This window comes from Rattus norvegicus, chromosome 15 (assembly GCF_036323735.1).
Source record: "Rattus norvegicus strain BN/NHsdMcwi chromosome 15, GRCr8, whole genome shotgun sequence".
Taxonomy (NCBI): Eukaryota; Metazoa; Chordata; class Mammalia; order Rodentia; family Muridae; genus Rattus; species Rattus norvegicus.
In genome coordinates, this window is record NC_086033.1 from 72,957,842 (window position 1) to 72,979,783 (window position 21,942).

At 38.5% G+C, this 21,942-nt stretch overlaps 1 long non-coding RNA gene and 1 other non-coding gene across 5 annotated transcripts in view; both read left to right on the plus strand.

Moving 5' to 3' along the window:
• Positions 1–2,402: 2,402 nt before the first annotated feature.
• Positions 2,403–2,533, plus strand: LOC120097252 (small nucleolar RNA SNORA17). Its single transcript, XR_005494480.1, has one exon. It is a non-coding gene; the product is annotated as a small nucleolar RNA SNORA17 (small nucleolar RNA).
• Positions 2,534–2,867: 334 nt separating this feature from the next.
• Positions 2,868–21,942, plus strand: part of LOC102547864 (uncharacterized) — a 37,638-nt gene continuing 18,563 nt past the window's right edge. For 2 of the 4 annotated variants that reach the window (XR_010057982.1, XR_360129.5), the window contains exon 1: positions 2,873–2,976. This is a non-coding gene — a long non-coding RNA (uncharacterized LOC102547864). Of the gene's footprint in view, positions 2,989–21,942 lie in introns of all 4 variants that reach the window. The other 2 variants (XR_001841398.3, XR_010057983.1) reach the window with 2 other exon arrangements.

A 21,942-nucleotide genomic window follows, 5' to 3' on the forward strand; every position in this document is an offset into this window, starting at 1 on the left:
CCTAATCTAGGTTAAGGGATATCTTACTTTCAAAGCTGAAACTTCTCTTTAATCTTAATATTTTTAAGACATTAGTTCTGTAATGCTAGAAAATATAGCATTTATATAACTGAAGCCTTTAGTGACTTGTTTGTATTATTTCATTAAAAATGTTTTGAATTTCAATTTGATATCATTTAAAATTAAATGTGATGAGTCATATAAATTGTAACTAGAATTTAAAATTGAAGGTATATTGTTCATGATATCAAAGTACTTCTTTTATCTTTTTCTTGTACTCTGTACAATGTAACATCATAAAAGCTTACAGTGTCTTAATTTCCAAATTGGTAAGATGATGTAAACATTGTATAATTATGGTCTTTTGAGAAGAGTAAATAATAACACCTAAAGCAAACATTATTAAGTTATTGTATAAGGAAAATGTTTTATTTCCATAATTATGGTTGTTAAATGAATAATATTTGTGAAAAAGGAATAGATAAGAAATAGAGAAAAAGAGTTGCTAAAGTAATGCTTTAAAATTAAAACAATATAGAATAATAAAGTTAGTTTCTTTAATCTGTTTCACTTGTAAATTGTGATGGATAACTAACCTGTTTAAATATGGCCACATATCTCTCTTGAAGTCAACAAGATGACATTATTCAGGCATAATTTTTCATTTACAAATTTGTATGGTTTTAATTTTATAATACACCAAAGTGAGTATTTTTTTACAAACATTGACCTACAAGTGTTTTAAGAAGCATGGTAAACATTACATTAAGTAATCTTTATTTTAAATACCTAATATTTCTAAGAAGTGGTTATCTAGAACAAAATGAAACCAACAGTGTTTGGTTTGTTACACTAAGTGTTAATTGATGAAAGTGCTTTATATGTGTTGTAACTACATATCCAGGTGTGCTTGAAGGCTTTGACATGTTGAGCTTTTGCATTTATTGCATTTTCCCTCAGATGGGAAAACCTCTGAGACACAAAAGGTTAAATAAATAGAGGCAAGGTGAGACTGAGTAAGCATAAATCAAAGCACACACTGATGCTCCAAGACATTCTGTTAAAGCGTTTTTCTTATGACTTTTTTAATGCTTGTATAAGCACACATTTGTTGTGTGCTCATTAGCTATATTATGTCAAAGGGATCTTTAAACTTAATTCAACACCAACATTTATCTTAAAGAGATCTTAACTCGGATTTTTCTACAGTATTCAAAGCAGCTTGTAACTTTAGACGCTGAAGTAGTCTATATGTTTGAAGAACTGTGTTGTCTATATTATCTAATTTTTTACTATTTTAGTAGAAAACATCTAGCTTTGACTGTTCCTGTGGGATGGTATCACAGGTGAGGCAGGTACAAGAAAGAAGGAGGCTTGTCATTGGATGAGAAGGAAGGATGGCTGGGAGAAGAGTTTGAAGGAACAGGAGGAGATTGGAATGGACAGGAGGAAGAGACAGGCGGGACAAGGAGAGGAGCCAGGGCAGGACAATATGGCAAGTGATGTAGTGATTCTGAATAATCATAACAGGTTGTTATTAATGTTCTTAAGGGATAGATGGTACTGGGCTTTGTATGTTTAGGTGGGCAATTATACCTTATCAATTGGATCAAAGGTTATTGTGTTGTGTGTTCTTTTATGTGACAGTTTGAGTGTAGGAAAGTGTGCGGCAGCTGGAGACACGTAGTTGGGATGTGTTTCCCCAAGATATCTATCAGATTATATTGGGGCACTGCAGTGCCGGACCTAGCAGGGATAAAAGACAACCGTACTTTTTCTATTTTTTATATTTTGCAACAATATATTCCAACATTTTTAATTTCATTCACATTGGAAGATATCATTAGTTAGTCAAATTTTTAAATACTTAAAAGAACAATAAATGAAGCAATCCTGTTTTAGTTTAAGTACCATTTATATGCTTAAAATATGTGTTATTTCTCCTTCCCTGATACAGTAATTGCAACTCCCAAATCCTTCTAAGAACAATACCTTTTTGTACCTTCCACATTGGATTATTTTAGCCTATCGTCTTACTCATTCTGTTTTCAAGAAGTTTATTTCTATCACCTTTTTTATATGAGCAGAATGATTATGTTCAATCATAAGTAGTGCCAATATATGAGAAACATAATTGTATGTGAGCTCCAAACATGTTTATTTTTTATATGATTGAAAATTTATTTCTGTGGTATATATGAACAACAGTAACCAGTGATCCTTAATCTTCAATTGTGAAAGAGCTAGATGCTTCAAATATGTCCCAAAAATGTCACCATTTCTGTCTTCATTAAACTTTGCATTTAACATTTAATTACTATATTCAAAAGCAATAATTTTTTGTGCAGAAGCCCTGAAAATTTCCCATAAATTACACATTAATAAATAATTGCGTGAAACACTCTTCATCTAAAGGCATTTCAGAAGTGCATGCTATGTCACATGTGAAAAAGTAGTTGGAAGAGGGAAAAGATGCTATGTCTTTGTTCAGTGTTCTGACCTATGAACATCTGAATGATTAGTAGTCTAAAGTGAGTCTGAAATAACCAGTCCAGCACAGGGGACCTGAACAGAGAGAGATCTGGCCTGAGTTGACCACTAGTAGTCCGGTCTCTTGGGCAGGGAAACAAAGCGCAGACTGGAAGAACCCTCCTAGAACACTGGGCCCCAAAGCAGAGTGAGCCTAAGAAAACAAACATCCTTCTCACAAGGGACCAAATGGGTAGGTTGGGAAGAGATCAAGTCTCAGATGACCATGAGACCAGTGCTAAGGGGCATAGTCAAAGAGCTAGTCTTAGAGGGCTACTATTATGACACCATAATGCACAAACATGACAAAGCAATCCTGAAATGACCCCACTAACTCTGAGACCTTGGGTGTCATTAAGAGGAGCAAGTACATGGTGGAGAAATGGAAGAGAAAGAGAAACAGAAGGATGCCCGTCCAATGAAGAGAGGCAAAACTGGAGACTCAAGGTAGTGAGTGATGTGAGTAGCCCATGATGCTTCCTGGTGAGGTCCTGGGCTCTGTTGCCATCAGAGGCCATGTCTGGGTTCCATGGCCCTGCAACTGCAGGAGTATATGTTATCACCAAAGACCAGGCAGAAGTTCCCGGTCGGAGTGCTTCCCTGGGACATGTTGATGCCTGACAGCTGTGTAGAACTGGCACTACCCCTCACCTGGGCATTCTGGGAGAGCTGTCCCTGAGGCATAATGACAGGAGACTTGACCTCACCCCTAGCCCGATGCAGTACTCCAGAAAGCAGCCCCTCACTTTGAAGGTGAAAGTGATCCGATCCTGAGGATGCAACTACAGGAGAGCTGTCCCTACCAATCTTCTCATATAGGGCGGCGTGGATGATAGAGTGATACCCTGATCCTTGTTCAACCCCTACCTGAAGCAGGTAGGAGACCTTGCCCTAGAGTCGTGAGAGCAGAAGAACTGGATCTGCTGCTTACCAGCAGCAGCACCTGCTAGAATGTGTCCTGCACCTCACCTTTTTAGCACAGTAAACCTGACCCTGCATACTTGAGTTGCTGGTGAATTAGCCCAAAGGCGTGAATGTGGACTAGCCAGAGAGCCTTGCTTCTTGTCTTCAGCGTGGTTGCATCTCTGGCAGAGCGATCCCTTCCTTTTACCCTCATCCCTGGAGGTGGGTTGGACACTTGAACCTGGGGTCTTGAGAAAAAGAGAGTTTTTCCTCCTTTTTGTCTGCTGGGCAGTTGCACAAACAAGGAAGAGATGCCCTCCTCTATTCTCTTGTACCTTGCTATCTATGACAACAGGAGAGCTTTGGTTCACCCCCAAAATCTACCTCACACAGTTCATGAAGGATCTGGTCCTACAGAAAGAAATTTACAGGATCTCCATGACACAGGGAAACAACGGGATATTGGAAAGAAGTCACAGTGAGGTTCCAGTATTGATAGAGTGGTAGAAACCAGAGACATCTTATCAGACCAAGTCATTGTAATGAAAATTTTCAAGCAAAGAAGCTCGGACAAAAGGGTATATTGTGGGAAGCATTGTGACATGCTAAAACTTCCACAATGATATTTTTATTTATTTATTTCCTCTGTTGAGGGGGAAGTTTCAATGGTGGGTAGTAGGTACAGGGGAAGAGGGTTTCAGTGGAACTGGGCTATATGACATAATATTCACAAAGAACCAAATAAAAGTTTTGTAAAAGTATAAAATAGGAAGTGATTCCTTTGTTTACTGAGAGCCTCAAATAAGTTTTCAAGGAAAACAAATACATTATTTCCCATTTGATTTATTTTTACTTAAATCTCATACTTCCATTATTTACTATATACAATACGTTTTATAAGATCGTTAAATATTTACAGTAAAGTCTACAATTTTTGTTTCTTTGAACTAGTTTATATGTTTTTGAGTGTAGGATCTTTGAATATTCTAGAGCTGTCTTCCTTTCTCTGTCTCCACATTCCTTTATTTGCTTTTCTGCCTGTCTTTTGCACTTATATTTTCATGTAAACATTTTAAAACCTTAATTTCCAAAAAATTTTAAACCATAATTTTATGGCCCAAATTTTATTGAAATATCTAACTTAATTGTCATATGGTTGCCCTTTAGAAAAAGTCTCACTTTTCTAAAGTCTCATTTAAATTTAAATTCTCACTAAACCATATACTTTCCTTCTATTTTATGTTTAATAAGCTTCTGAATGTGAGTATTTCTTTCAGGTTGATTAATCTGAAAGAAACTCATTACAGAGTTATGATCAATATTACAGAGCTAGATAGGATTTCTCTGTTTTTGCACACATACACAACCATTTCATTTTTTCTATCAATAAAAACTAACAACGTTCAGTGAATATAAATTTTATTTAAATTGAAATTAAATTTTTTCCCAAATTTCAACTTTATTATATAATTTTATTAAGCATCTGCTACATTTCTTAAAATACTTCATATAATTAATCAATGCACATAGATAATTTAATTTGATTGAAATGCAGAAATAAATTTTAATTGCTTGTTCTGTTTTTACTATTTTATTTTTTGAGATTGTAATCTTCCTTTCCTTTTCTCCTGTCAAATCTCAACAACCCTCTTTGCGATCTCTCAAGTCATTTCAAATCATATATATATGGATACATATAGGTTTACCTCTTATTAGGATAAACAAATTGGTAGATTGTACATTTTTATGAATTTTTTTCTTACACTAATAAGATATTAAAACCACACTCTATTTATTGTAATAAAGTCAAGGCTTCCAGAGATAATAATTTTTATTTCTCTTAAGTAGTGTCTCGATTTGTTATTTTTTAGCCAAAATAAAATATGTTACCAACCTTATATTGTAGTTTTAAATAGCATTGACTCCTGGATATTCATGTGTTTGAATGTTTAACCCATAAGTAAGGGGCACTATTAGGAAGAATGGTCTACTTTGAGTAGCTGTGGCATTGTGCAGGAATCGTGTCACTGTGTTGTAGGCTTTGAATTTTTTATGCTCAAGTTCTGCCCAGTGTGGAAACAGAATCTCCTATTTGTTGCCTTCAGATCACAAAATAGAACTCTTGTCTCTTCCAGCACCAAGTTTGACTGCATAATGCCATCCTTCCCACCATCATGCTTATATAAAGAAACTCTGACTGTGAGCCAGCCAGCCAGCCAGCCAGCCAGTCCCAACTAAATATTTTCCTTTATAAGTGTTGCTTTCATTGTGGTATATCATTGCAGCAAAAAAAAAAAAAAAAAAAAAAAAAAAAAAAAAAAACCTAAAACAGAGGTTGATTACAGGGAGTAGGATATTGCTGTGATAGACCTGACCTGACAATTCTTTTATTGGGAGGAATATGGATTTGAGGACTTTGGGTTAAGAAAGAAGTAAAATCTTTATAAGAGGACTGCAGGACCAAACTAGGAAGAACATTTCAAAGTTTTACCTTAAGTGATTTGAATTCCATTGGCTCAGTTTGAAAAGTTTCAGAGTAGAAGAATTTTACTATGTTGCATAGAGATCATTCTTGTGATATTTTGCTAAAGAATGTAGCAACTTTTGCCCTTGCCTGAATTGTCTACCCGAGGCTAAGGATGAAGAAATTCATATCAATTACATTGATAAAAGAGGTCTCAAGAAACCTAGCATAGACTGTGTCCTGTGGTTTACTCTTATGAACAGCATTTGATCAAGCATTGCAAACTGAAATGAGAATACAACATATGTGGTTCAATGATTAAAGGGTGACCAGGACATGAAATGAAGCTAAGTGCTGTATTCACGGATGTTAAATGCAATTAAGGGACTCGAGACATTGGAGCGCAGTCCCACCTAATTAAGTATATGTGTTTGCAGGTGAACAAGCAGTTAAATCATGCTAGCCATTATTATGACCTAGTTGTTGTTTTCCTTTGGACATAAAGACATAAGGATTGTGTGTCAAATAGAAAAGGGATGGATTACAATGGTTGTCAACTTGACTATATCTGGAAGAAACTTTAATCTAGAACTTAAAATGAATTAAAGAAAAGTTTAGTTCCAGGATTAGGGATATAGGCCTTTAATCCCAGGAGACAAAGTCAAGACAATCTTTGCGTTCAAGGCCTGTGTACACAAAGCAAGTTCCAGGTTAAAAAAAAAAAAAAAGCTTAGGTCAAGCCCTTGTTCAGTATATTTATACCAGTATTCAGGAGACAGAGGCATTGAGGTTTCTGAGTTTATACACTGCATATAGGAAAGATTTTGGACAGCCAAGCTTAGGCAGTAATAGAAATCATTGATAACAGAAAACGGCTGCAGATTTACAAGGAGCCCATGTTTCAGACACAGCAAATAGCAGAACTTGGCCCCTTAGCCACGTGGTTCTGGCTTTTGAGTCAATAATACAAGGGTTAGTGGGTCAAGTTTCCTTGTTTCCTGGAGTTAAGAAATTAGTGGTGATTAAGAAGAGACTACCATCACTGAGGTGAAATCCACTGGGAAGTGTTTTTGTAGTACACAAATAAGTTGTGTTTCAGAGACAGACATTGAGCTGGCAGCTGAATCCTGATAATGTGAAAGAATCACATTAAGGGTTCATGCAGAAAAGCAAGGCCCTGGGTTCAGTCCTCAGCTCTGAAAGAGAGGGAGAGAGGGAGAGAGAGAGAGAAGAAGAGAGAGAGAGGGAGAGAGAGAGAGAGAGAGAGAGAGAGAGAGGGAGAGAGAGAGAGAGCGCTTCTGACAGACTTTCGTTAAAATCTGATAAAATTTTGTTCTAGTTGCAACAGATGATCCCACTTTCCAGTACCATAAAATAACCAACTAGAATAGCAGCAATAGTGGAGTTGAGTTAGCACTGCCTATAGTGTTACTGAAGGCATAGCTGGAGAAATTACACAGCCCTTTTGAGAAGGCCCGACAATCATGTGCAGACCCCAAACATTGCATCAAGAATCTGTAAATTTCGAGTTGCCTTGGCGACTCCAAGATATTCAGGATGCCACAGGTGTGAAATAAGAATAACTTTTCCTATGGAGTGGAAACAGCCCAAGAGAAAAAATTGTGTCACAGTCAACAAAGCTGAAAGGAATTGGATATCAGACATGGAGGTTAAGAGTTTGAAAGTTTCTCAGCATTTTTTTTTTTGGTCTTGCTTTAGTTTAGAATCTTTTTATTGTAAAGTTCTGGAATGAAAACGCATATCATATGATGTTGAAAGTATATACTTTTTAAAGTGAAATTTTCTAGTTTCTTTGGGAACTCAGTTGTGACATGTGATTATTTTCTGGAAACTGTCTTATGGGAGAGTGTTTTCCTGAGAACTGAAATGTGGTGTTTTTTTGGACGGTGCCTGGAAAACGGGCATGTGATGTTTTGCTGAAACAGACACTTGAAAGGACATGTGATATTTACAAAAGCTATACGTATCAAACAAAAAACAGTGGATTATGCTCTGCTCTTAGTTTGCCTTGATACTCTTTGCTGGTCTTCATCGTACTTTCCTCACACTGGTCTTCACTGATGATACTCTGGCATTGGTTCACGTTGCCTTATTCCCTGACCATTACTTGTCATGACTTCACAGAGGGAAAGGCACCAAAGAATTTCTCATATTTTGGCAGTTTCTTATGGTTTGCAGAGATTCTGGCCGATTGACAGAATCTCTCAGCTTCTTCTGGATTAAGCTACCACTGCTGATTTATGTACTGAACTGATGATATCCTGACAATGAAGACTAGAATCACCCCCAAAGAACTGTGTTCAGACAGATCCACAATCCCATATGCCCTATTAACCTTGTATTTGTACTACATTTGGTGGGTGTTTGGTAGAAGAGAGATTAAAAGGTTTAAGAACACTTACTATTGAATCATTGGACTGATCATGGGGACCCCAATGGAAGAGTTAGGGGAAGGATTGAAAGAGCTGAAGGGGTTTGCAACTCCATAGGAAGAACGACAATGTTAACCAATCAGACACCTGCCCCTGAAGCTCCCAGGGACTAAATGACCAATCAACAAATACACATGGAGAGACCCATGGCTCCAGCTGCATATGTAGCAGAGGATGGCCTTACCTGGCATCAGTGGGAAGGGAGGCTCTAGGTCCTGTGAAGGCTCAATGCCCTATGTAGGGAAATACTAGGAAGGTGAGGCCAGAGTAGATGGGTGGGTGGGGGAGTATCCTCAAAGAAGCAGGAGAGAGAGATGGGATAGGGGGCTTGTGGAGGAAAAACCAGGAAAGGGAATGACATTTGAAATATAAATAAATAAAATATCCAATGAAAAAGAGAAAAGAGAACACTTATTGAAGAAATTTTTGAGAATTTCAAGCCTATGTGATTTGTTCTTTGATTTTGGTATTAGAGGGGATTACATATAAAAGATTACATTAATCTCCAAAATCTTTGAAGTTTTAGACTTTTAAACATTGTTGAAACTGTGATTGATTATGGGGACTTTTGAAATGGAAAAAAACAAATTTTGAACTATGCAATGGCTACAGGCCTATGAGGGTCAGGAAATGGAATGCACTGGTTTTAATACATTTGGCTCCCACACATGTTTGATTTCCTGAACTATAGGGAGTGGCTCTATTAGGAGGTGTGGTCTTGTTGGAGTAGTTGTAGCCTAATTGCAGAAAGTGGGCAACAGCAAATACAGTCTTTGAGATTTTTTTCTCCATATTTATTAAATTGAATATTTCTTTTTCTTATTTTCTTTTTGGCTCCCTGATTCCCAGAAACATAACTGGGACACATATGGCCTGCACGGTGGCCTGGCCTTGGTGCTCATTCATTGCACATATATAGGAATGTAAGTTTAACCTCTCCATGTTGTATCTTATAGATGGCATAGGAAACGTATGTTCTATAAATAAGATAATCCGTCCTATAAGTTTAATACAAACTGTGTTGCGTAATTCCCTAAAAAATATTAAGAACATTATTTGTAGCATAATGTAGCCAAGAGACCAACTAACCTCAGTATTGTGGTTGCTTTGTACCTCTCATGGCCGTGTTGTTCTTGCTGTTCTTGCTTGTGAGTTTAAAAGTGCACCAGCTTCCTCTTTGAATTGTTTTAAGACAACCACGGATTTATCAAAGAAGGTGTTTACCAAGTGCTTCTGGGATTTCTTATTTACATTTCAATTTTTATTACCTTTTCCGGTTTCCAGGCCAACAATCCCAAACATCTCCCTCTCCCCTTCTATATGGGTGTTCCCCTTCTCATCCTCCCCACATTACAGCCTTCCCAGCAACAATCACGTTCACTTGGAGTTCAGTCTTGGCAGGACCAAGGGCTTCCCCTTCTACCGGTGATCTTACTAGGATATTCATTGCAACATATGCAGTTGGAGTCCAGGGTCAGTCCATGTATAGTCTTTGGGTAGTGGCTTAGTCCCTGAAAGCTCTGGTTGGTGGGCATTGTTGTTCATATGGGTCTCAAGGACCTTCAAGCTCTTTCATACCTTTCTCTGATTCCTTCAATGGGGGTCCCGTTCTCAGTTCAGTGGTTTGCTGCTGGCATTTGCCTATGTATTTGCCATATTCTGGCTGTGTATCTCAGGAGAGATCTATATCTGGTTCCTGTCAACATGCACTTCTTTGCTTCATCCATCTTATCTAGTTTGGTGGCTGTATATGTATGGGCCACATGTGGGGCAGGCTCTGAATGGGCGTTCTTCAGCCTCTGTTCTAAACTTTGCCTCCCTATCCCCTCCCAAGGGTACTCTTGTTCCCCTTTCAAAGAAGGAGTGAAACATTCACTTTTTGGTCATCCTTCTTGAGGTTCACTTGTTCTGTGCATCTAGGGTAATTCAAGCATTTGGGGTAATATCCACTTATCAATGAGTGCATACCATGTGTGTTTTTTGTGATTGGATTATCTCACTCAGGATGATATTTTCCACTTCCAACCATTTGTCTATGAATTTCATAACGTCATTGTTTTTGATAGTGGAGTAGTATTCCTTTGTGTAGATGTACCACATTATCTGTCTCTATTGCTCTGTTGAAGGACATCTGGGTTCTTTCCAACTTCTGGCTACTATAAATAAGGCTGCTATGAACATAGTGGAGTAGGTATCTTTGTTATTTTTTGGAGCATCTTTTGGGTATATGCCCAAGAGAGGTATAGCTGGGTCCTCAGGTAGTGCAATGTCCAATTTTCTGAAGAACCTCCAGACTGATTTCAAGAATCATTGTACCAATTTGCAATCCTACCCACAATGGAGGAATGTTCCTCCTTATTCACATCCTTGACAGCATCTGCTGTCACCAGAGTTTTTGATCTTAGCCATTCTGACTGGTATAAGGTGGAATCTCAGGGTTGTTTTGATTTGAATTTCCTTTAGGACTAAAGATGTTGAACATTTCTTTAGGTGCTTCTCTGTCATTCTGCATTCCTCAGCTGTGAATTCTTTGTTTAGTTCTGAACTCCATTTTTCAATAGGGCTATTTGTCTCCCTGCAGTCTAACTTCATGAGTTCTTTGTATATTTTGGATATAAGGCCTCTATCTGTTGTAGGATTGGTAAAGATCTTTTCCCAATCTGTTGCTTGCCATTTTGTCCTAACAACAGTGTCCTTTACCTGACAGAAGCTTTGTAGTTTTATCAGATCCCATTTGTCAATTCTTGATCTCAGAGCATAAGCCATTGGTGTTTTGTTCAGGAAATTTTCTCTAGTGCCCATATGTTCAAGATACTTCCCCACTTTTTCTTCTATTAGTTTGAGTGTGTCTGGTTTGATGTGGAGGTCCTTGATCACTTGGACTTAAGCTTTGTACAGGGTGATAAGAATGGATCGATCTGCATTCTTCTACATGCTGACCTCCACTTGAACCAGCACCATTTGCTGAAAATGCTATCTTTTTTCCATTGTATAGTTTTGACTCCTTTGTCAAAAATCAATTGACCATAGGTGTGTGGGTTCATTTCTGGGTCTTCAATTCTATTCCACTGGTCTATCTGTCTTTCTCTGTACCAATACCACACAGTTTTTTGTTTTTGTTTTTGTTTTTTTTTGTTGTTGTTTTTTTTGTTTTTTTTTTTTCACTATTGCTCTGTGATACTGCTTTTGTTCAGGGATAGTGATTCCCCTGGAAGTCTTTTTATTGTTCAGGATAGTTTTAGCTATCCTGGTTTTTTTTGTTATTCCAGATGAATTTGCAAATTTTTCTGTCTGACTTGTGAACAATTGGTTTGGAATTTTGATTGGGATTGCATTGAATCTGTAGATCGCTTTTGGTAAAATGGCCATTTTTACAATATTAATCCTGCCAGTCCATGAGCATGGGAGATCTTTTCATCTTCTGAGATCTTCTTCAATTTCTTCCTTCACAGGCTTGAAGTTATTATCATACAGATCTTTCACTTGCTTGGTTAAAATCACACCGAGGTATTTTGTATAATTTGGGACTATTATGAATTGCGTCTTTTTCCCAATTTCTTTCTCCGCTTATTTCTCTTTTGTGTAGAGGAAGGCTACTGACTTATTTGAGTTAATTTTATACCCAGCCACTTTGCTGAAGGTGTTTATCAGGTTTAGTACTTCTCTGGTGGAACTTTTGGGAACACACACACACACACACACACACACACACACACATATATATATATATACTATCATATCATCTGCAAATAGTGATATTTGACTTCTTCCTTTCCAAACTGTATCCCTTTGATCTCCTTTGGTTGTCTGATTGCTTGGAATATGACTTCGAGAACTATGTTGAGTAAGTAGAGAAAGAGAGAGCTGCCTTGTCTTGTCCCTTATTTTAGTGGGATTGCTTCAAGTTTCTCTCCATTTAGTTTGATGGTAGCTACTGGTTTGCTGTATATGGCTTTTACTATATTTAGGTATGAGTCTTGAATTCCTATTCTTTCCAGGTCTTTTATCATAAAGGGGTGTTGAATTTTGTCAAATGCTTTCTCAGCATATAATGAAATGATCATGTGGTTCTAATCTTTCAGTTTGTTTATATAGTGCATTATGTTGATGGTTTTCCATATATTAAACAATCCCTTCATAAATAGGATAAAGTCTACATGATCGTGATGATGACTGCTTTGATGTGTTCTTGCATTCGTTTTGTAAGAATTTTTTTTATTTTATACTTTATATTTTAATTTATAGTAGTAAATTGTACATAATTAAACCTTTTAATCCCTCTAACAAAAATTGACAGGCATTTGGCGAAAATGGAATGTTAAAATTATACTTACTGCTCAAAATTTCAAAACTGAATAAACATGATTAAAAATTTATCTCCAAATTATTTTCCAAATGTTCTTTATATAAATGTGTCAGATTTTGTACTTCTTTTTTTAAATTTATTTAATACTTAATAATAATTCTTTGGTTTCCGGGCAAACATCCCCCTCTCCCCTCCCCTTCCTTATGGGTGTTCCCCTACCAACCCTCCCCCCATTGCCGCCCTCCCCCCAACAGTCTAGTTCACTGGGGGTTCAGTCTTAGCAGGACCCAGGGCTTCCCCTTCCACTGGTGCTCTTACTAGGATATTCATTGCTACCTATGAGGTCAGAGTCCAGGGTCAGTCCATGTATAGTCTTTAGGTAGTGGCTTAGTCCCTGGAAGCTCTGGTTGCTTGGCATTGTTGTACATATGCGGTCTCGAGCCCCTTCAAGCTCTTCCAGTTCTTTCTCTGATTCCTTCAACGGGGGTCGTATTCTCAGTTCAGTGGTTTGCTGCTGGCATTCGCCTCTGTATTTGCTGTATTCTGGCTGTGTCTCTCAGGAGCGATCTACATCCGGCTCCTGTCGGTCTGCACTTCTTTGCTTCATCCATCTTGTATAATTAGGTGGCTGTATATGTATGGGCCACATGTGGGGCAGGCTCTGAATGGGTGTTCCTTCAGTCTCTGTTTTAATCTTTGCCTCTCCCTTCCCTGCCAAGGGTATTCTTGTTCCCCTTTTAGAGAAGGAGTGAAGCATTCACATTTTGATCATCCGTCTTGAGTTTCATTTGTTCTAGGCATCTAGGGTAATTCAAGCATTTGGGCTAATAGCCACTTATCAGTGAGTGCATACCATGTATGTCTTTCTGTGATTGGGTTAGCTCACTCAGGATGATATTTTCCAGTTCCAACCATTTGCCTACGAATTTCATAAAGTCTTTGTTTTTGATAGCTGAGTAATATTCCATTGTGTAGATGTACCACATTTTCTGTATCCATTCCTCTTTTGAAGGGCATCTGCGTTCTTTCCAGCTTCTGGCTATTATAAATAAGGCTGCGATGAACATAGTGGAGCACGTGTCTTTTTTATATGTTGGGGCATCTTTTGGGTATATGCCCAAGAGAGGTATAGCTGGATCCTCAGGCAGTTCAATGCCCAATTTTCTGAAAACATCCAGACTGATTTCCAGAATGGTTGTACCAGTCTGCAATCCCACCAACAATGGAGGAGTGTTCCTCTTTCTCTGCATCCTCGCCAGCATCTGCTGTCACCTGAGTTTTGATCTTAGCCATTCTCACTGGTGTGAGGTGAAATCTCAAGGTTGTTTTGATTTGCATTTCCCTTATGACTAAAGATGTTGAACATTTCTTTAGCTGTTTCTCAGCCATTCTGCATTCCTCAGCTGTGAATTCTTTGTTTAGCTCTGAGCCACATTTTTTAATAGGGTTATTTGTCTCCCTGCGGTCTAACTTCTCGAGTTCTTTGTATATTTTCGATATAAGGCCTCTATCTGTTGTAGGATTGGTAAAGATCTTTTCCCAATCTGTTGGTTGCCGATTTGTCCTAACCACAGTGTCCTTTGCCTTACAGAAGTTTTGCAGTTTTATGAGATCCCATTTGTCGATTCTTGATCTTAGAGCATAAGCCATTGGTGTTTTCTTCAGGAAATTTTTTCCAGTGCCCATGTGTTCCAGATGCTTCCCTACTTTTTCTTCTATTAGTTTGAGTGTATCAGGTTTGATGTGGAGGTCCTTGATCCACTTGGACTTAAGCTTTGTACAGGGTGATAAGCATGGATCAATCTGCATTCTTCTACATGTTGACCTCCAGTTGAACCAGCACCATTTGCTGAAAATGCTATCTTTTTTCCATTGGATGGTTTTGGTTCCTTTGTCAAAAATCAAGTGCCCATAGGTGTGTGGGTTCATTTCTGCGTCTTCAATTCTGTTCCATTGGTCTATCTGTCTGTCTCTGTACCAATACCATGCAGTATTTATCACTATTGCTCTGTAATACTGCTTGAGTTCAGGGATAGTGATTCCCCCTGAAGTCCTTTTATTGTTGAGGATAGGGATTTTTTCGATTCCTCTCTGTAGGCTTCTACTTGTTTATTAATGTTTTCCTGTGTTTCTCTAAGGGAGTTCTTCACGTCTTTCTTGAAGTCCTCCAGCATCATGATCAAATATGATTTTGAAACTAGATCTTGCTTTTCTGCTGTGTTTGGATATTCCATGTTTATTTTGGTGGGAGAATTGGGCTCCGATGATGCCATGTAGTCTTGCTTTCTGTTGCTTGGGTTCCTGTGCTTGCCTCTCACCATTAGATTATCTCTAGTGTTACTTTTTTCTGCTATTTCTGACAGTGGCTAGACTGTCCTATAAGCCTGTGTGTCAGGAGTGCTGTAGACCTGTTTTCCTGTTTTCTTTCAGCCATATGGGGAAAGAGTGTTCTGCTTTCGGGCGTGTAGTTTTTCCTCTCTACAGGTCTTCAGCTGTTCCTGTGGGCCTGTGTCTTGTGTTCACCAGGCAGGTCACTTGCAGCAGAAAAATTGGTCTTACCTGTGGTCCCGAGGCTCAAGTTTGCTCGCGGGTTGCTGCCCACGAACTCTCTGCGGCGGCAGCAACCAGGAAGATCTGCACCTCCCTTTCTGGGAGTGTCCGTGCACTAGGGTTCCAGATGGTGTTTGGTGTTTTCCTCTGGCGTCTGAGGTATGTGTGCAGAGTGCAGTCTCTTCTGGTTTCCCAGGCGTGTCTTCCTCTCTGAAGTTTTAGCTCTCCTTCCCACAGGATTTGGGTGCAGAGAACTGTTTATCTGGTCTGTTTCCTTCATGTTCCAGTGGTGTCTCAGGCGCAGGGGTCCTGCCGCTCCTGGGCCCTCCCCTACAGGAACCCAGAGGCCTTATACAGTTTCCTCTTGGGCCAGGGATGTGGGCAAGGGTGGGCAGTGTTGGTGGTCTCCTCCGCTCTGCAGCCTCAGGAGTGCCCACCTGACCAGGCAGTGAGGTCTCTCTCCCACGTGGTTTGGGAGCAGAGACTTGTAAGAATTTTAATGAGTATTTTTGCATCGATATTCATAAGGGAAATTGGTCTGAAGTTCTCTTTCTTTGTTGGGTCTTTGTGTGGTTTAGGTATAAGAGTATCAGTGGCTTCATAGAAGGAATTCAGTAGCGCTCCATCTGTTTCAATTTTATGGAGTAGTTTGGATAGTATTGGTATGAGATCTTCTATGAAGGTCTGATAGAGTTCTGCACTGAACCCTTCTGGACCTGGGCTCTTTTTGGTTGGGAGACCTTTAATGACTGCTTCTATTTCTCTAGGAGTTATGGGGTTGTTTAAATGGTTTAACTGTTCCTTATTTAACTTTGGTACTTGGTATTGGCCTTGAAAATTGTTCATTTCCTCCAGATTTTCAAGTTTTGTTGAATATAGGCTTTTGTAGTAAGATCTGATGATTTTTTGAATTTCCTTTGATTCTGTAGTTATGTCTCCCTTTTCATTACTGATTTTGTGAATTTGGACACTCTCTCTGTGTCCTCTGGTTATTCTGGCTAAGAGTTTATCTATCTTGTTGATTTTCTCAAAGAACCAGTTTTTGGTTCTGTTGATTCTTTTTATAGTCCTTTGTGTTTCTACTTGTTGATTCCAGCTCTGAGTTTAATTATTTCCTGCCTTCTATTCCTCCTGAGTGTATTTGCTTCTTTTTTTCTAGACCTTTTAGGTGTGCTGTCATGCTGCTGACATATGCTGTCTCTTCTTTCTTTCTGCAGGCACTCAGAGCTATGAGTTTTCCTCTTAGCACAGCTTACGTTGTTTCCCATAAGTTTGGTATGTTGTACCTTCATTTTCATTAAATTATAAGAAGTCTTTAATTTCTTTTTTTATTTCTTCCTTGACCAGGTTATCATTGAGTAGAGCATTGTTCAACTTCCAAATATATGTGGGTATTCTTTCCTTATTGTTATTGAAGACCAACTTCAGCCCGTGGTGGTCTAATAGGATGCATGGGATTATTTCTGTCATTCTGTATCTGTTGAGGCCTGTTTTGTGCCCAATTTATGGGCAATTTTGGAGAAAGGACCAATAGGTGGTGAGAAGAAGGTATATGTTTATGTGTCAGGATAAAATGTTCTATAAATATCTGTTAAAGTCCATTTGGTTCATGACTTCTTTTAATCTGTCTATGTCTCTGTTTAATTTCTCTTTCCATGATCTGTCCATTGATGAGAGTGTAGTGTTGAAATCTCTTACTATTATTGTGTGAGGTACATTGTGTGCTTTGTGCTTTAGTAAGGTTTCTTTTATGTATGTAGGTACCCTTGTTTTTAGAGCATAGATATATTTGATTGAGAGTTCATCTTGGTGAATTTTTCCTTTGATGAGTATGAAGTGTCCTTCCTTATCTTTTTTGATGACCTTTGGGTGAAAATCAGTTTTATTCGATATTGGAATGACTACTTTAGTTTGCTTCTTCAGACCATTTGCTTGGTAAAATATTTTCCAGCCTTTTACTTTGAGGTAGTGTCTGTCTTTGTCTCTGAGATGTGTTTTCTATAGGCTGCAAAATGCTGGGTCCTCATTGCCTATCTAGTTTGTTAATCTGTGTCTGTTTATTGGGGAATTGAGTCCTTTGATGTTGAGAGATATTAATGAATAGTGATTGTTGATTCCTGTTATCTTCTTATTTGGAGGTGAGATTATGTTTGTGTGCTTTCCTGCTCTTTGTTTCGCTGCAAAATGGTTAATTTCTTGCTTTTTCTAGGGTGTACCTTGCCTCCTTGTGTTGGGCTTTACCAGTTATTATCCTTTGTAGGGTTGGATTTGTAGAAAGATATTGTCTAAATTTGGTTTTGTCATGGAATATCTTGGTTTCTCCATCTATGTTAATTGAGAGTTTTGCTGGATACAGTAACCTGGGCTGGCATTTGTGTTCTCGTAGGGTCTGTATGACATCTGTCCAGGTTCTTCTGGCTTTCATATTCTCTGTTGTGAAGTCTGGTGTAATTCTGATAGGATTGCCTTCTTACGTTACTTGAACTTTTTCCCTTACTGCTTTTAATATTTTTTCTTTGTTTTGTGCATTTGGTGTTTTGACTCTTATGTGATGGGAAGAGTTTCTTTTCTTTTCCAATTTATTTGTAGTTCTGTAGGCTTCTTGTATGTTTATGGACATCTCATTCTTTAGGTTGGGGAAGTTTTCTTCTACAAATTTGTTGAAGATATTTACTGGTCTTTTGAGCTGAGAGTCTTCACTCTCTTCTATACCTATTATCCTTAGGTTTGATCTTCTCATTGTGTCATAGATTTTCTGTATGTTTTGGGCCAGTAGCTTCTTCAGTTTTACATTATCTTTGACAGTTGTGTTGATGATTTCTATGGAATCTTCTGTTCCTGAGATTCTCTCTTCTATCTCTTGTATTCTGTTGGTGATGCTTGTATATATGTCTCCTTTTCTCTTCCTTTGATTTTCTATATCCAGGGTTGTCTCCCTTTGTTTTTTCTTTATTGCTTCTATTTCCATTTTTAATTCCGTCACCTGTTTGATTGTGTTTTATTGTAATTCTTTTAGGAATTTTTACGTTTCCTTTCTATAGGCTTCTACTTGTTTATTTGTCTTTTCCAGTATTTCTCTAAGGGAGTTCTTTATGTCTTTTTTGAAGTCCTCCATCATCATGATCAAATGTAATTTAAAATCTAGTTCTAGGAAGAGAGTAGTCTTTCCAGGTGTATCGGCCCCTCTGAAGGTCTAGCTCTACCTCCCTTGGGATTTGGGTGCAGGGAGCTGTTTGACTGTGTACCTTCAGATCCTGGTGCAGTCTGGACCTCAGTGATCCTACAGCTTGAGTGCCCCTATCTTCCTGTTCCCAGAGGACCTATACAGTTTTCTCTTGGACCAGGGATGTAGGCAAGGGTGGGCAGTACTGGCGGCCTCTTCTGCCCTGCAATCTCAGGAGTGCACACCAGTCTGGGCGTTGAGGTCTCTCGCCCATGGCGTTCGGGAGCAGGGAGCTGTGGGCTGGGATTAGCAAGGTTTGGGCTCCAGCTAGAAACCGGAAGTGTCTGGTCCCAGTGGAATTTTGCCTTATTTGTCCTGAGTCCAATATTCAGGTCACTTGAAGCAGAAATGTTGGTCTTACCTCTGGTCTCGTGCCTAAAGTCTTTTCTCAGGGCTGGGTTTCAGCTCTCTGTGAGGACAGCAACGCGGAAGGGTCTGCCTCTTGGGTCCCTGTGCACAGTGTGCCCAGATGGCGCTAGGCATTTTCCTCTAGAGTCAGAAATGTGGTCAGGGAATAGTCTCCTCTGGCTTCTAAGGAGTGTCTGCCCCCTCCTTTGAGATTTTTATACTCAAGTTCTGCCCAGTGTGGAAAGAGAATCTCTTCCTGGTTCCTTTTAAATCAAGTTGTAGAACACTTGACTCCTCCAGCTCAAAGTCTGCCTGCATGATGCCATGCTTCCTACCATGGTGATAATAGATGGAAAGCCTGAAACTATAAGCCAGCCCGCCCCAAGTAACTGTTTGACTTTATTCGAGTTGTCTTGGTCATAATGTACATTAGAGCAATAAAACTCTAAGACACGTTTATTGGGTCTAGATGGTTTCTTAATCTTTTTTAATTGAGTTTTTATTTTTGTTTGTTTTTCCTGATCTTCATATCAGCTTGAGGGAACTGTATTGGAATAGTACATTTTAATACTTTGCAATTAAACAGGATAATACTTTGTTGAAAGCTTTCAAAACAGCCTGATACAGCTGTTTTCTGAGATGCTCTTCCAGAACATAAAAAATACAGAGGTGAATGCTCCCAGCCAACCACTGAACTGAAAACGGCATCCTCACTGGATGAGTGAAAGAAAGGATTAAGGGACATAAAGGAGCTTGCAATACCATTAGAACAACAATACCAACCAACCCGAGCTCCCAGGGACTAAGTCACCACCCAAAGAGTACACATGGACAGATCCATGGCTCCAACTGCATAGGTAGCAGAGAATGGCCTTTTTGGGCACCAGTGAGAAGCCCTTGGTCCCGCAACAGTGGAACCCCCAGTGAAAGGGAATGTCAGGGCAGGTAGGCAGTAAAGAGTGGGTGGTTGGGTGGGTGAAAGTGGATAATATTTGAGACATAAATAAAAAATATCCAATTTAGAAAAATACAGAAAAGGTAGAGTCTTTAGATGAAAATTCGTTTGCCTCTGTCAGTATCGGTGTGGATAAAAATCAAAGTGTGTCATGAAACTTGAATTTCTGGCACCCTTTCTGAGGCTACATTTTCTTGACATAGCATTAGACTGCACTACAACCCACACTTGAGATTTCATAGACCATCATGAATTCCCCTTTTTTCCCCAATGGAGTTTCTGTAACTTGCACTTTTTCAAGGCTATCAATTTGTCTTGTTATGCATTTAGGTTTATAAGCCTTATAATATACTATTAAGTAATTTAATATGGAAGACAAAAATAGTATTCTTTGATGGACAAGTATTTTTATTTTATTTCCCACTCCCTCTGCTCTCAGTTTATTGCCCTACTCCTCATTTCACGATTGACTCTCACATTTTAAAAGGGGAAGGCCTTCTAAACACTTACGCTTAACATACAGATTAGTGTTATTTTTGTCTTCACAAGAGAAGCTTGTTTTCACAGGAGATAATGGTTAACCAGCAGCATAGAATGACTGGGAAGAAAATTTCTTCTCTTGATAGTTACTGTTCTCAGATTAGGAAAGATTTTATTTCCCGTGTAAGACCTACACCTACACAAAGCTCAAGAGAAAGTGGGGAAGGGTCCCTGAGCTCCCACCAATAACTGTGGAGTTCCTGGCCCTTGCCGCCTTTGGGAGAGGCTGGCTCAGTTCTTTTCAGAGGTATTCTTCTTCCTAATTGTCACCTCCTCCAGGAGGATGCACCTAAGTGCACTAGAAATGAGACATAGTTCGCTACAATAGACAGACAGAAACAGCGATGAGGAGATAGAGACAGAGCCAGACAGAAACTGAGAGAGAAGAAATAATGCAAGCTAACTGAAATACCTGCATATGTTATGAAATCTGAAAGCGTTAATACCAAAAAATAATGGTTTTATTTTGTTTTAATGTGAGTGCCTGATTGTTAGCAATGGTGAGTGCAGACGACCTGATGTGGAACCACACTTAAGACAAATCAGTAGAGAAAAATATGGTAAAACTTATTCTGTGTCTCCTTAGCTTTCCCTTGAATGTCAGCTGTTCTCTGGTACTAATTCACTTCATTTTTGAAACATAAACTACTGTACACTTTCTGAAGTTATTCTGTTTAAACAAATCCAACCTCCCAAGGCAGATAACCAACTTTAAATATAAATTAGTGGAATGTAATATTTTAACAAAGATAAAAGAGACATGCCATTAGTATATTGTGCAAAATGTTACAAAAGCTGTAAGAAAAACTAAAAGTTAAATTAGTCATTTCTCTTTTTTTATTCGATTTTTTCCTTTTTTTTTTTTTTTTTTTTTTTTTTCAGAGCTGGCGACTGAACCCAGGGCCTTGCGCTTGCTAGGCAAGTGCTCTACCACTGAGCCAAAACCCCAACCCTATATTGGATTTTTTTTTTATTTACGTTTCAAATGTTATCCCCTTTCCTGGTTTTCCATCCATAAATTCCCTATCCCATCCCCCTACCCCTACTTCTATAAAGTTGTTCCCCACCCATCCACCTAACCTTCCCACTTCCCTGCTTTGACATTCCCTTACAGTGCTGGGTTGAGACTTAGCAGGATGAAGGGCTCCTCCCATTGGTCATTTCTCATACATGTCCTGGGGCACTACCATTTTAAAAAACTCATGATGGTTAGTGTGGAAACGAAAGACAAAAGAGGGCATGAGAAATATCAAATGTTGTGTAGTAAGCTTACTGGACAGAAGACAAACATGCGCTTAGATTTTTAGTTTATCTATGTTCTTACATATAGTTACGCACTTGGTATTTGCAATTTGCTCATTTTGAAATTCTGATAATATATATGCTGTCAAATCTAAGAAAATCTTGGGAGGACTTTTGTAGAGATTTTGAATTCCAAAAGAAATACTCAGTACTCAATTCTTTTTATATACCTAGTGATAATATTTGAATTATTATAATGACCAGTATTAGATTTATATAGATGCAAAAAGATGATTTTTTGATTTCATAATATTCTGTTATTACTTGAACAGAATGATGATAATTATTGCATATTTTTCTTTAGTTTAAAACAAAGTACATTATCATTGCTCATGTAAAAATACACTTACATAACAATAAAAATAACAG